Raw genomic sequence first — 14,222 nt, 5'->3', positions numbered from 1 at the left:
TTGGGTTTTATAATCTTACCGTGTATAGCCACTGAATAAGTGCAATTAGCACACAGTTAAAAATGAAGACAGAAGCATTTACAGCAGGCATAGTGACACTACGCCTGCTGTAAATGCATTTTTTAATTGCACTTATTCAGTGGCTATACACGCTAAAATTATAAAACTCTCCGAAGCACCAATTTTGGTCAGTTTATACAGTATGCAATGTTTATGTATATGCATGTATGTACCCCAACAATATTATACTTTATGATATATATTCTGTATCCTAATTGAAGTATGTTCTTCTAATTAGAAATATCGAAGCTCCCAAAGAAGCGACACCCTAAGTCGCAAAACATGTAGAGCATTTTTTAACTCTCAAGGACCTTTGGAACACCCAAGGGAATTTATCATATAACAGTGTATGTAAAAGTGGTGTGTAAGGGATTACAACCACTTTAAGTAACAACAGCTCTGAGGCAAGCCATGCAAGCCTAAGATATAATATGGACCGCTCAGAAAGGTTGCATGCAATTCTTGTGATACAAAGAGTAACATGGTGATGATAATACATACACTAGCCACAAATGGGAGATAAAGGGGCACATTTCCTGCCTCCTGAGCCTAGTGAAAATTATCACAGTGGCCCCTTTGAGCTAAATATGGCTCCAATGTTTTGTATAGTGCTGTTAGTCAACAGTTTGCCCTTAATTAAGAATGAAGGGGACAGAAAGATGACTTCATTATTGTTCTGCTTCCCCTTCAATGTCCACTTATAGGCTGAGGATAGTCAAGGGGCTATGCTGTTGCTAAACTGCAGTAGAGAAAAGCAAGTTTCTGACTTGGCTGTGCTGTCTCACATTGGTTTCTGGTTTGCAAGACCAGTTGAACTTGTTTATGTGACAGATAAAACTGTACCACATGTTCCCTGTAAAGGGTTATCTTTATAAAGACAAGTGAATTGTTCAACAATATATACATTTCATTTCATTTCAATTTTTTTAGGTCTTTTGAAGCATCAAGAAAAATATCACAAGTGTACAATGTGTAAAATATTACAAGTTGCCAAAATGCACCTTACAATCTCCTTTCCATGAAGTCCTGACAGTATTTTCATTTATGCACTGGTGCATGTAAAACGCTCCCCCCGGGGCGTGGCCTGCAGCCGAGGCGGATGGTCGTGTAGAGACAGAGCTCCAGAGACCCGGGAAATCCAGCTCCATCCACCGACTGCTAACTGCGACCCAGGGCTCCACATCGCCTGACTAGACACCCGGGCACCCCTGCGCAACCATGGGCAAACGGAAAACCGAAAAGGGCCCAAAGAAATTGACGGATTTTTATCCGACGGCGAGCACACCTAGGCCGCAAGATGGCGCCGAGGCCTCGGACTCGCGGTTCGGCCCGCGCCGCAACGGAAGCAACGGCGCATCGCCACAGCATGGACAAGGCACCTACCCACCCCACGAGGCTAGCGGAGGGTCAACGCCCGGCACATCGCCTATAAACAGCCCGCAGAAGTCGGCACAAAGACGGTCAACATCCCACACTTATGCAGGTGAGCCGGGGGATGGGTGCAACTCACAAGACAGCACAAATGTCTTTATTGAACAGCTCACTGAGTTCCCCACTACGGGACAGCCCCTCAGTGATACCACCATGAGAGACATGTTAATTACATTAAGGGGCTCCCTACATAAGGACATGCTGCTCTGTGTGACTCAACTAAAAAGAGATGTGTCTGCCATAGGGGACAGGGTTTGCCACGTGGAGGAGAAGATGGGGGACTTCACTACTGCCCACAACGAACTAGTGGATGCCCATAATGACACAGAATCTGAGATGCAAGCCATGAGAGAGAAATTAGCCGATTTAGAAGACAGATCGAGACGAAATAATATAAAACTAAGAGGTGTGGAGGAATCTATAGCCCCGGCAGAACTGCGCCATTATGTACGAGATTTCATTGCTGCTTTGCTTCCTGACACAGCCTCCACTGAAATAATCATAGACAGAGCACACCATCTCCCTAAGCCTAAATTCCTCCCAGAGGGGGTCCCGAGGGATGTTATAGCCCGTATCCACTATTTCCATGTTAAAGACGACCTCATGCGGTTCTCTAGAAAGAACCATCCACTACCCGGGCCTTACTCTGACATCTCAGTGTTCGCTGACCTCTCTAAACACACCATGCTAGCCCGCAAAAATCTATCCTCCATGACCAAAATCCTCCAGAACCACAAGATTCCCTATTCATGGGGATTCCCCACTAAATTGCTCGTGACAAGGGACAACCGCACCTATGCAATCACTAGTATTGAGGATGGGATTGCCCTAGCCAAAAAATGGAACTTGCTCCCAGACGATGCTACAGCTCCATCACTGGAAAGAAACCCCTAAAAAATTGCCCCGGAGTGGCGTCAGAAGTAACCTTTTGCAATGAGTTTTATCTCAAATAGCCCACCCTCTAGCATAGCTGGATATGGGTCTCAGGGAGAAATCCCCCCTAAGATTATGGCGAAAATGATCGCACATAGTGATACCTTTCACTTTACCTGTTACGTTTTATTTTTGTTGTTCTTTATATTTTTGTTTTGTGTTTACACTACACCAAGGACCACCTGCACCATAGAAAACCTGTCTACAATTAAGCTGAATCCCATCAATGCTTTCAACCACATGAAAATCTGGCTTCGGACCTTCAATACAACAGCACCACCTTCAGGTAACCTTCACATAAGACACTTGCTTACTAGAATCTTATGGGCCAACATGAAGCATTACTCTAACCACCTGAAATGACTCTCTCGGTCATATCCATGAATGTACATGGTCTCAACAGCCCCTTTAAAAGATCATCCATGTGGAGAGAGATGACCAGTCTCAAAGGAGACGTTGTTTGCATACAGGAGACTCATTTCATGTCATCTAAAGTACCCAAATGCTCCCATAGAGCATACCCACATGTTTTTCAGGCCAATGCCCCTGTGAAAAAAAGAGGTGTTCTGGTGGCCATTAATCATTCAGTGGCATTCCAACTTCATGATCTCATTTGTGACCCCAATGGCAGATATATAATTATGATTTGCGATATTAACAACGCCCCATACACTTTGGTCAACCTTTATGCACCGAACAGGAGACAACTGAGGTTTCTAAACTCTTTAATGAGAAAGGTGGAAAAGATCAAGAAAGGCTCTCTACTTTTGTGCGGAGACTTTAATGGCATTCCAAGCCAATCTATGGACTGCTCCTTGCCTCCTACTCAACGGAGACTTGAACTTAGTCCTTTCATCTCTGGCCACAATTTATACGACACATGGAGGTGTCTTCATGCCTCCGAAAAGGACTACACCCACTACTCATTCCCGCACCGGGCATACTCCAGAATAGACTTAATTCTATCAGACTTACCTCTATTGCACAGAACAATATCGGTGTCCATCCACTCCATAACATGGTCGGACCATGCTCCAGTGTCTATAACCCTACATGACCGGAACTCGGCATCCCCTGCGTACTTGTGGAGAAACAATGTAGAACTGCTTTCCTCCGCCGCCCAGGCGGAAAAGATAGCTTCACAACTAACTGAATTCTTTTTGTTTAACGACACTATTGACACTAATATAACATCCTTGTGGTGTTCACACAAGGCATTCAGTAGGGGTATTTTGATTCAAGCTGCAGCCAGAGAAAAGAGGAGGAAGGCAAAGCTGTTGAATGGATTGCTTGAGGAGCTTAAAGTGTTAGAATATCAACATAAACACAACCCATCTCCCAAACTAGAGGACAGTCTATTCTCATGTAGACATAAACTTCGCATGTTACTGATCACAACCCACCAAAATCACCTTAGGAGAATCAAAGCGACATACTATGCACATGGGAACAAGGCAGGGAAATTATTAGCAAAATACCTTCATAAACGCCAACAACAAACCAAACTCCCCCACATCATAGATCCTCATTCAAACAAATTAGTGTACCATCCCACTCATATTGCCAATGCATTCATGAAATATTACAAAGATCTATATAACCTACATACAGACCCCAACACTCCTCAACCCACTGAACATAGCATTAACTCATTCCTTAGCACACTTACCTTACCCTCGCTCCAATCAGATCACTTATCTGCACTCAATGCCCCTATTACCCTTAATGAAGTAGTGGACACCATCCAAGCACTTCCAAACCAAAAAGCCCCAGGCACGGATGGTTTCTCCTCAGAATACTATAAAACATTTTCATCAATTCTAGCTCCATATCTATGTACCCTATTCAACAGCGTTGCCTCCTCCTCCACATTTCCTGAAGAGATGCTACAGGCTACTATTGTGACCCTTCCTAAACCAGGAAAAAAACCTGACTCCCCCCAAAACTTCAGGCCTATATCACTCCTAAATACAGACCTGAAGGTCTATGCGAAAATTATTGCAAATAGATTGGCATCTATTACCCCATATCTGGTTAAACCGGACCAAGTGGGGTTTGTTAAAGGACGTCAGGCCCCAGATGGCACGAGACGTCTACTAAACCTGGTGCATATTTTGGAAAAAAGGCGTACCTCAGCGGTCTTTCTGGCACTGGACGCGGAGAAGGCCTTTGATAGGGTGCACTGGGGCTATCTCAGAGCGACCCTACAGAAATTTGGCATACAAGGCACCATTCTGTCAGCAATTTCCGCTTTATATACCTGCCCCTCGGCCAGAGTCTTCTCGTCCGGTGCCATATCTGACCAATTCTTTATCTCTAATGGTACGCGCCAGGGGTGCCCATTGTCTCCCATAATCTTCACCCTTATGATGGAACCACTGGCGGAATCCATCAGGTCAAATAGAGCAATTTCAGGAGTCTCTGTAGCAGACATGGACCATAAGATAGGTCTTTTTGCAGACGACGTGGTTCTAACACTAACTAACCCAGCACCCTCCCTAGAGGCAGTACAGAATACCCTACAAAGGTTTGGAGAAGTGTCGTATTATAAATGGAATATTACCAAATCCTGTATTTTACCTATAAACCTGTCTAGGTCTCTGACTGCGACACTTAAAGCACAATTTCCATTTCAATGGATGACGGATTCGCTAGCTTATCTGGGTATCAAAATAACCTACCCATCCACGAAGACATATGATATCAATTATAATGCACTTCTCCATACCATTAAGACGGACTTAGCACATATAGAGAACCTAGAACTTTCTTGGATAGGCAGGATTGCTGCACTAAAAATGTCTCTACTACCGAAACTCATTTATTATTTTAGAACTCTCCCTATAATGGTACCAGACACATTCTTCTTGACAGCAGACAAACTATTCCGTAAATCTATCTGGCAAAGTAAAATCCCAAAAATCACGTTTTCTACACTCCAACGACATAGGAAAATGGGGGGAGTGGGATTTCCCAACTTGCGAAACTACTATAGAGCAGCAATTCTGGACCAAATAAAGGCCTGGTTTGAACCTAGCTCGTCCAAACTGTGGGTAAAAATAGAAAAAGCATGTATTAGAGGCAAAGATTTACCCTCCCTACTACTAGCTAAACTGACAAACTTACCTGTGACGGGCTGCACATTGCCCTCCATGGAGACTACGCTCTCTGTATGGGGGAATGTCCAGCCTAATATAGATGTCTCGACTAAGAACAGGCGTATGATCACTGATATTTTGACTATAGAACATCTAATCCCTGAACTACGGACCAATTTATGGAAGGAACATGACTTAACTACCGTACAGAAGGTCTTGACAAGCGACACATTCATAGGTTCATACTCCTATATGCAACTGAAACACTTTCACAAGGCACATTCGACAGCGTATTATGACCTACCGACGGATGTGTGGTCCTACCTTGCCACAAACCATGACAAGCCCAAGGGATTGTCCTGGTTCTACTCCCTCCTACAATACTCCATACTTCCCTCTAAGACGTCTCACATGACCAATTGGGAGAGGGACTGGGGAATTATATTCCCCATAGAAGAATGGAACGCCGCAACTCGTCTGACGTATAAATACACCCACTGTACTAACCACTGGGATAATATGTTGAAAATTTTACATAGGTCATATCTCACTCCAGTCAGGTTGTCACTAATATTCCCTTCAGAATCACAACAATGCTGGAGAATGTGTGGATCCAGAGGTCATATTACTCATATATTATGGGATTGTAGGATTATTCATAACTTTTGGTCGGAAGTCTTTTGGTTGGCCTCCTCTGTCACTGGCCATGTCATCCACCCCAACCAACCATTGGCCCTCCTTCATTTAAGCGCTACTAGTATTCCAGCCCAGCTAAGATGCATAGCCATACATATATTTATAGCAGCACGTCTAGCTATCACCTCTAAATGGAAATCTACACAAACGCCTAGAATAGATGAAGTCATACAAAGGGCCAGATTCTCATACATTCGCGCTGCTCCTGGGCAGCGGAATATATGAGATCTACGTTACACCGCCGCAGGTCTACAGGTTTACATCCTGATTCTCAGAACACTTACCTGTAAACTTGCGGCGGTGTAGCGTTAGATTGCTCGTCGCAAGCCCGCCCAATTCAAATGGGGCGGGCACCATTTAAATTAGGCGCGCTCCCGCGCCGAGCGTACTGCGCATGCTCCGTCGGTTAAATTACCCGACGTGCATTGCGCTAAATGACGTCGCCCCGACGTCATTTGCCTAGATGTATACGTAAATGGCGTCCAGCGCCATTCACGGACATCTTACGCAAACGACGTAATTTTTATTGAATTCGACGCGGGAACGACGGCCATCGTTAACATTGGTTGCGCCTGCTAATTAGCAGGGGCAACCTTACGCGTCGGGTACGCTACGCAAACGACGTTAATTCGCTGCGTCGACCTCGCGTATGTTCGGGAATCGCCGTACTTACCTCATTTGCATAGACGACGGGGAAAAGCGACGATGCGACACCTAGCGGCGGGAAAAAAAAATACATTTAAGATCTGACAGCGTAACAGCCTTACGCATGTCAGATCTAATGGGTACCTATGCGCAACTGATTCTGAGAATCAGTCGCATAGATACCCGGGGCCAGATGAGGTGTTACGACGGCGCTAATGGTGTTGCGCCGTCGTAACGCCTTTGAGAATCTGGCCCAAAGAGTATCTACCCAGTATTCTTATGAAAAATATTTTGCTATCCAATCAAACCAGTACCAAACTTTCCAAAAACAATGGTTACCTTGGAGCACAAAATTTCCCGAATAGTGAACTGTTTCTGACAGAATACCAGCCACGGCAGGTCACACTTGGTGTAGACATTGGCATTAATATATGCTAGTTATTCTTTATTTTATTTTCATTTTCATTTCATTTTATTTTATCATATTGTTTATGCTGTTGCATTCAGTTAATATTTCTGTATGGGAAGTACAGTTGAATTCCTCTAACAGTTCTTGTGCCACTAGAGAATGTGTGGCGGATGGCTGGCATCCACCCAGGATCCACAGGCCTAGGCCGGAACTGGGAGGGATGACTGTCACCTGCCTACAAGGTTAGACGTGGAAGAGGCGATGAGGAGATCTACTGGCTCTTCATGGTGTTCATGCTATGTGAACAAGCTCTCATATAGGGGATCGTGGCTCCACATTGTGTAGTAGGACGCGCGGCCCTGACACGCAACTCTCTTATCTTACCATGTAATGTGACCATGTTGAGCTGTCATGTATCATTGTAGCAACGTCAAATGCTATATGCACATTGATATGTTCTATGCAAATCGAAATCATTTGCTGTGTATTAGTCTACCTCTGTATGTGACATGACTTTAATAAAAACAATTGCAAAGTAAAACGCTCCCCCCTTATGGAATACCTAAAGGACAATAATAAAATCCTGTACACACGATCGTATATCTGATGGAATCTAATCCGATGGATATCCGATGAAGCTGACTTTTATCAGTCTTGCCTACACACCATCGGTCAAAAATCTGACCGTGTCCAAACGCGGTGACATAAAACACTACAACGTGCTGTGAAAAATGAAGTTCAATGCTTCCGAGCATGCGTCGACTTGATTCTGAGAATGCGTGGATTTTTGACCGATGGACTTCCACACAGACGATCGTTTTTTTTTCTAACGTTTTTTTATCCATAGGAACATTTTAAAGCATGTTCTATTTTTTTTTCACCGATGGAAAACAAACCGATGGGGCCCACACACACGATTGGTTTGTCCGATGAAAACGGTTCATCGATCCGTTTTCATCAGACAAACCGATCGTGTGTACAGGGCTTTAGAGCTGCTATTCCTGTATATAGTAATATCAACACCAGTTCTTTTATCTGTAGAGAATATATGGGATTAAAAGGCATCCTTTTTTAAACCAATTTTTTTTTAGTGTTTATAAAAGGCGTCTATTTAAAATCATTCATTTTAAAGTGATAATATTGTGAAGATGACAAGGAAGTTAAGGAAAGAAACAGATTGTACACAGTGCTAGCTGTTATTGTGTTTATTAAAATCCTTTGCTTTGTTTTGTAAACCAGAAATAAGGAATACATTTGGATCAGACATCCATGGATTATTGGAGTAATTTGTCTCCTGGCATAGCAGGTTTTAACAACCAACATACTCTACCCAATCTCTGGATGCTCTACAATTTGGTTCATGTCTCAATTTGTAAGTAATTTTCAGGACCTGGATCTGAACCCAGAACCTCTGGCAGTAGCTCTTCTTATGCTCCATACACACGAGCCAAATTTAATGCTTGTAAGCTTTTTATCGGATATTCCGACCATGTGTATGCTCCATCAGACTTTTGCTTACGGAATTTCTGCCAGCAAAAGTTTGAGAGCAGGTTCTCAATTTTTCCGATCGGAAAATCCATTTGTCTTCATGGAATTCCGATGGGAAAAAAACATGCATGCTTGGAAACAATTTGACGCATGCTCGGAAGCATTGAACTTCTTTTTCTCACCTCGTCGTAGTGTTGTATGTCACTGCGTTCTTAACGCTCTAATGTTCAGAGAAGTTTTGTGTGACCGTGTGTGTGCAAGCCAAGCTTGAGCGGAATTCCATCAGAAAAAACATCCAACTTTTTTCCGACAGAAATTCCACTCGCGTGTACAGGGCATAACTGTGCAACCTGAGATGCTGGATAGCTAGCTGCCTGATCCCTTAGATAACTTTACTTTTTATCTTGTTTCTGGCGAACCTTGAATTCCTTGCTCCACCCATGAACTTCCTATTTAAGTCATGCCTTTACTCTTCCTGTTCTGCCATCCGTCTCTTCATTACTACTCATTACCGACTTTAGGCTTGTTCCTGGACTAAGCTTATGCTTGATCCCACCCTGCAACCATGCGTTACTGATCTTTGGCTTGTTTATTGGCTATGCTTCTGCTAGATCCCTACCTGTTAAATCTGCTACCGGACCCCAGCCTCCTCACCTACTGTTGGGCATATCCTGGGGACCGGGATTTGGGTTGGTACTAGAATGCAGCGCAACCCATCTCCACCATTAGGAGTTCTGGTGAAGACCGCCTAGTGCTTAGACCCTGTAGTAAACAAGTGTTGCGCTTACTGCGCAGCACTTGTTTACTACTGGTTCATTACACAATTGTAGTGCTAGCAGCTATTAGTAGTCTATTCGTGTTGTAATTTTACATATATATATATATATATATATATATATATATATATATATAGTGCTTAGACCCCACACGTCAGGTAAGGCCATGTGATCTGCCAGGAGGACCTGCTTGTGCCTTTATCCTGCTGGTTTCTGTGTGAACCTTCACTGCTATAGCTACTGGCCTCCAAGCCTGACCACTGATTTTGACAGTAATAGTAAAGTATAACTTTAGTTTAAAAAAAAAAATACTTTGTCTTTCCTGCATTGAAAGGCTCTTGCCTTCCTGCGTGTATCTTTAGAATGTACACAAAGCCAAGCATGTGCAGCTCTGTGTACATTCTCAACATGCCTTGGTTCTGGAATTCATTCCAGTGCATATATGTGGGAGTTAAGCCATCCCACAGTAGCCAACCAAGATGATTAAAGATGCCGAGCATGAAAAAAGCAAATTGGGTTAAGATTTTGGTGACAGCAAGGAAGCTTACAGATGTTGGATTGTTGAAGGGAGGTCAGTATTTGTGAACTTTAGTTCCACTGTAAACATTTTTTGTTTTCATGCTAAAGCCTGTAATACAGATTCCATCCTTGGACAGCAATGATCATGCTATCTTTTGCACTACATACCAGCTCTGTGGTAGTTGCATCACTTATAATAAAGCCAGTGATGACCATGATCTTAAATCCCAAAACCAGCTAACACCTTTTATTTTGTTTTGGATAGAGCAGGGAAAATGTAGAGCCTCTGTCTGGTTTTTATTTCCAACTGTATCCCTATTATAGTGTAGAGTATTGTTGGTGTTGGTACCACAGGGTGGCACTGTGGACAGCAAGGCAACATATAATATGCTGCATCTTTTAAATTGTTCAAGACATTTAGGGTTTAGAGCGAATGTACTTTATAGACATACTTAAAAAGCGGTATCACAAAAAGTATTTTATTTATAACAAATGCATGGACAAACAGTTATATAAAAAAATACACAAGTGAATGTGATTAAAAGATATTTTTCAGGCTGGGTTCACACTAGTGCGAATTGGGTGCATCCAACTCGCACAGCAGGAGATTGTAACCGGCTCTCTATGGTAGCTCCAGGTGATTTGCACAGGACCCCTGTGCGTCTTTTCATCCATTTTAGGCCCGAATTCAGACAACAATTTGGTCTGAAATCAGACCTGAAACAGTGAACGAGGATGCATCCTACTCCTGCTGTGAGGCGCTGCATGCTCATAGGTGAACCCAGCCTTAAGGATTCGCCGTCTATCCAGAGTCCAATTGGACTCCATGGATATGACTGCTCGGCCTGAAAGAAAGAACCTGAGTAAGGTAATTGACCCAATGTGATAACATACAAGATAACCTGAATAGGTAAATCCTACAACAGTAGAAAGTGGGTAATAATAACCAGCTCAGGATGAATGGGTTCTGCTATTCAAGGTACCATGATGTGCTTGACTAGTTTTTCGCCTATATATGCTCTTCTTCTCAAGCTAAATCAATACATATAAAACAAGGTTTGCTGTCAAAGAGGCAGAACAAATATTTGAACACAGGCTCCAATGGGATCATGAGGCCCTACAGGGCAGATATGAGGGCACAGTGTAGGCAAAGGCCAGCCATAGGATCTATAATATGTTTAGGAGATTGTATAAATTAAGTAAGTACTTGTAAATGAGGTATTTAAGGTAAATAGTCCTAGGGATATGGTTGGTGTTAATCTGGTGCATTTGTAGGTGTTTTTTAATATAACCCTAAATATATAGATTCAGAAAAATCTTGATAGTATTGGTAACACCAGACCACCAGAGGGCTCAATCAAAGAGAGCCCATAGGTTAGATATAGCCTGGGGGCCAGGAGAATGTGTGACCCGTATATAGGGACAAAACTGGTCGAGCACATCATTGTACCATGAACAGCAGAACCAATTTATCCTGAGCTGGTTATTGTTACCCACGTCCCACTGTTGTAGGATTTACCTATTCAGGTTATCTTACTACCTTACTCCTTTTTTAGGCCGATCAATCCTATCCATTAAGTCCAATTGGACTCTGGATAGACGGCAAGTCTTTGAAAATGACACAATTGTATATACTGTATGTTTTTTATATAACTTTTTGTTCATGCATTTGTTATAAATAAAATACTTTTTGTGATACCACATTTTAAAGTATGCCTATAAAGTCCATTCTTTCTAAACTCTAAATGTCTTGTATTCCTTTTTTGGGATAAGCTCAATGTTCGCAACCTGGTATGGTTCAGGAGGGGGTGATGCTCATTCGCCCCCTTTTTCTGGCCTGCCATGGCTGTTTGCTTGGATAAGGGTCTGGTATGGATTTTGGGGGGACCCCACACCATATTTCTTTTAAATGTAGGCGTGGAGTTCCCCTTAATAACCATACCCGATGGGCCTGATATGGACTGGAGGGGGCCACGCTGATTTTTTCATATATTTTTTATTTATAATAGCCACAGGCAATTTTAAACTACATTCTTTCTTTTTAGAAATTAAATTTTTCTGCGGCACAGTTATGCCGTGTACACACGATCAGTCCATCCGATGAGAACGGACCGATCGTGTCAGAATGCGGTGACGTAAAACACAACGATGTGCTGAAAAAAGTTCTTTGCTTCCAAGCATGCGTCGACTTGATTCTGAGCATGCGTGGATTTTTAACCGATGGTCTTGCCTACTAACGATCGTTTTTTTTAGCAATCCATCGGTTAAATTTAAAACAAGATGGCCTTTTTTTAACCGATGGTTAAAAAACTGATGGCGCCCACACACGATCGGTTTTGACCAATGAAAACGGTCCATCAGACCATTCTCATCGGTTTAACCGATCGTGTGTACGCGGCATAAAACACACAAAGAAGATGTGCCACTTTATAGGTAGACTAAGGGACAATCCCCCCCCCCCCCCCCCCCGGCATGATATTTAAAGAAATATTACATTTTTATTGTTCGACTTTAAGCATTATTAAAAACACTGCTTCTGAAAAAAAAACTACTGTTTTAAAACTTTGTTTTGCATTGATACATGTCCCCTGGGGCAGTCCCCAGTTCCCTAAACACTTTTTATGGCAATAACTTGCATATAAGCCTTTAAAATGAACACTATGGGACACTGATTTTTCATGTTCATGTCTCATAGACTTTAGCAGGGTTTGAATGTTCGCACTAATTGTTTGTCTGTTCGCATGTTCTTTTGCGAACCGGACTGGGAGTTGATCGGCTCATTCCTAATCCCTATTGTGTAGATTCCCTCTCAGTGGCTCTCAGGACAGTAAGTAGTGGGAAATCTCAAATAGAACACATACAACGAAACACAGTTTCATTAAAATGATAAAGGGTTAAAACGTCTGGAAATTATTTTATTACTGTCAGCGCCTTCCTATCTCAGTGATAACTACACCCTTTTTGTGTATGAGCATCAAAGGAAGCAGGTCTTCCTAATGGGATCACAGAAATTATTAAAAGCCTCGAAATGTATTTCTTCCTCACTCTGATAAAAACAATAAATAAAAAAAATAAGAGATTTGGGAAGCTATGATTTGAGTCCCATGGAACTAGTATCTTACCAAGGTGTAGAGAGCTGATGCCCACCCATATGCATGCTCAGTCATGATAAATCTCTTTTCGATGGATGTCACTCAAGAGCACCTTAGTGGGACTTCCCTCATATATAACAAAATAAAGTAAAGAATAGTGCAAATTTTGACAACTATTTAGCTCCACCATGGTTGTTTAAGATTATGTTTTATTAATTTACTATTGCATGATTGTGCCATAACTGTTTGTATTCTGAGACCTTTGCCATCCCAGTTGATGTATATCTCTAGTTTAATAAGTATAAAGGTAAACCAAGTTAAACAAAACTTTATTTCAAACCCTATATTCAGCCTTATTAAAAGTAGCATAGAACACTGACGAAAAACAAATTTTACAAACATAAAAAATATACATTTTTGTTGTTCATTATCCTTTCCATCTCATTATTTTGTTCTGCTGATAAGAGGTTTTACCGATAAACATTGACATTTTCACATGGATTAGCATTTGCAATTTCATTAAACCCTTTACACCTGACCAAGCCTTTTAAAGATGGCCATTTTGATGAAATTTAGTTCCCGCATTTTATTTCTATTTGATCTCCAGATTTTGTATATTTTGAAAGCAGTCCATTGTTTTCAGGCAATTTAATAGTAACAACATCAGCTTTAAAGCTGCTCTAAAATATAAATGCCACAGTTTTTTGTAGAACACAAAAACTACATGTTTATTGTTATTGGGATATTTTGCTTGCCAAGAAGTAATCATTTGTTTAATGGTTCAACTTGAAAAAAATGTATTCACAATATACTATGCAAGTATAGAAGCTTCTAGTGAGCTACATTCTATATATTACCTCAACCCAAACAAATAAAAATGTTAAAAGGCACTAATAAAACTACCTATATAAAGCTAAACATTAAACCCATAACCATTTTGCTTAATAAAAAAAAATACAGCTTAGTTATCACTGAAAATATATAAATATGTATCATATATAGCAACTATTAACGTTAAATTTAGTTCTTCCTGAGTTGTAAGCCTCCCTATTTCAAGAGTTTAAGACTGGAGTTT

Source organism: Rana temporaria, chromosome 1 (genome assembly GCF_905171775.1).
Source record: "Rana temporaria chromosome 1, aRanTem1.1, whole genome shotgun sequence".
NCBI classification, from domain to species: domain Eukaryota; kingdom Metazoa; phylum Chordata; class Amphibia; order Anura; family Ranidae; genus Rana; species Rana temporaria.
Note: the sequence above shows the minus strand (reverse complement) of the source record.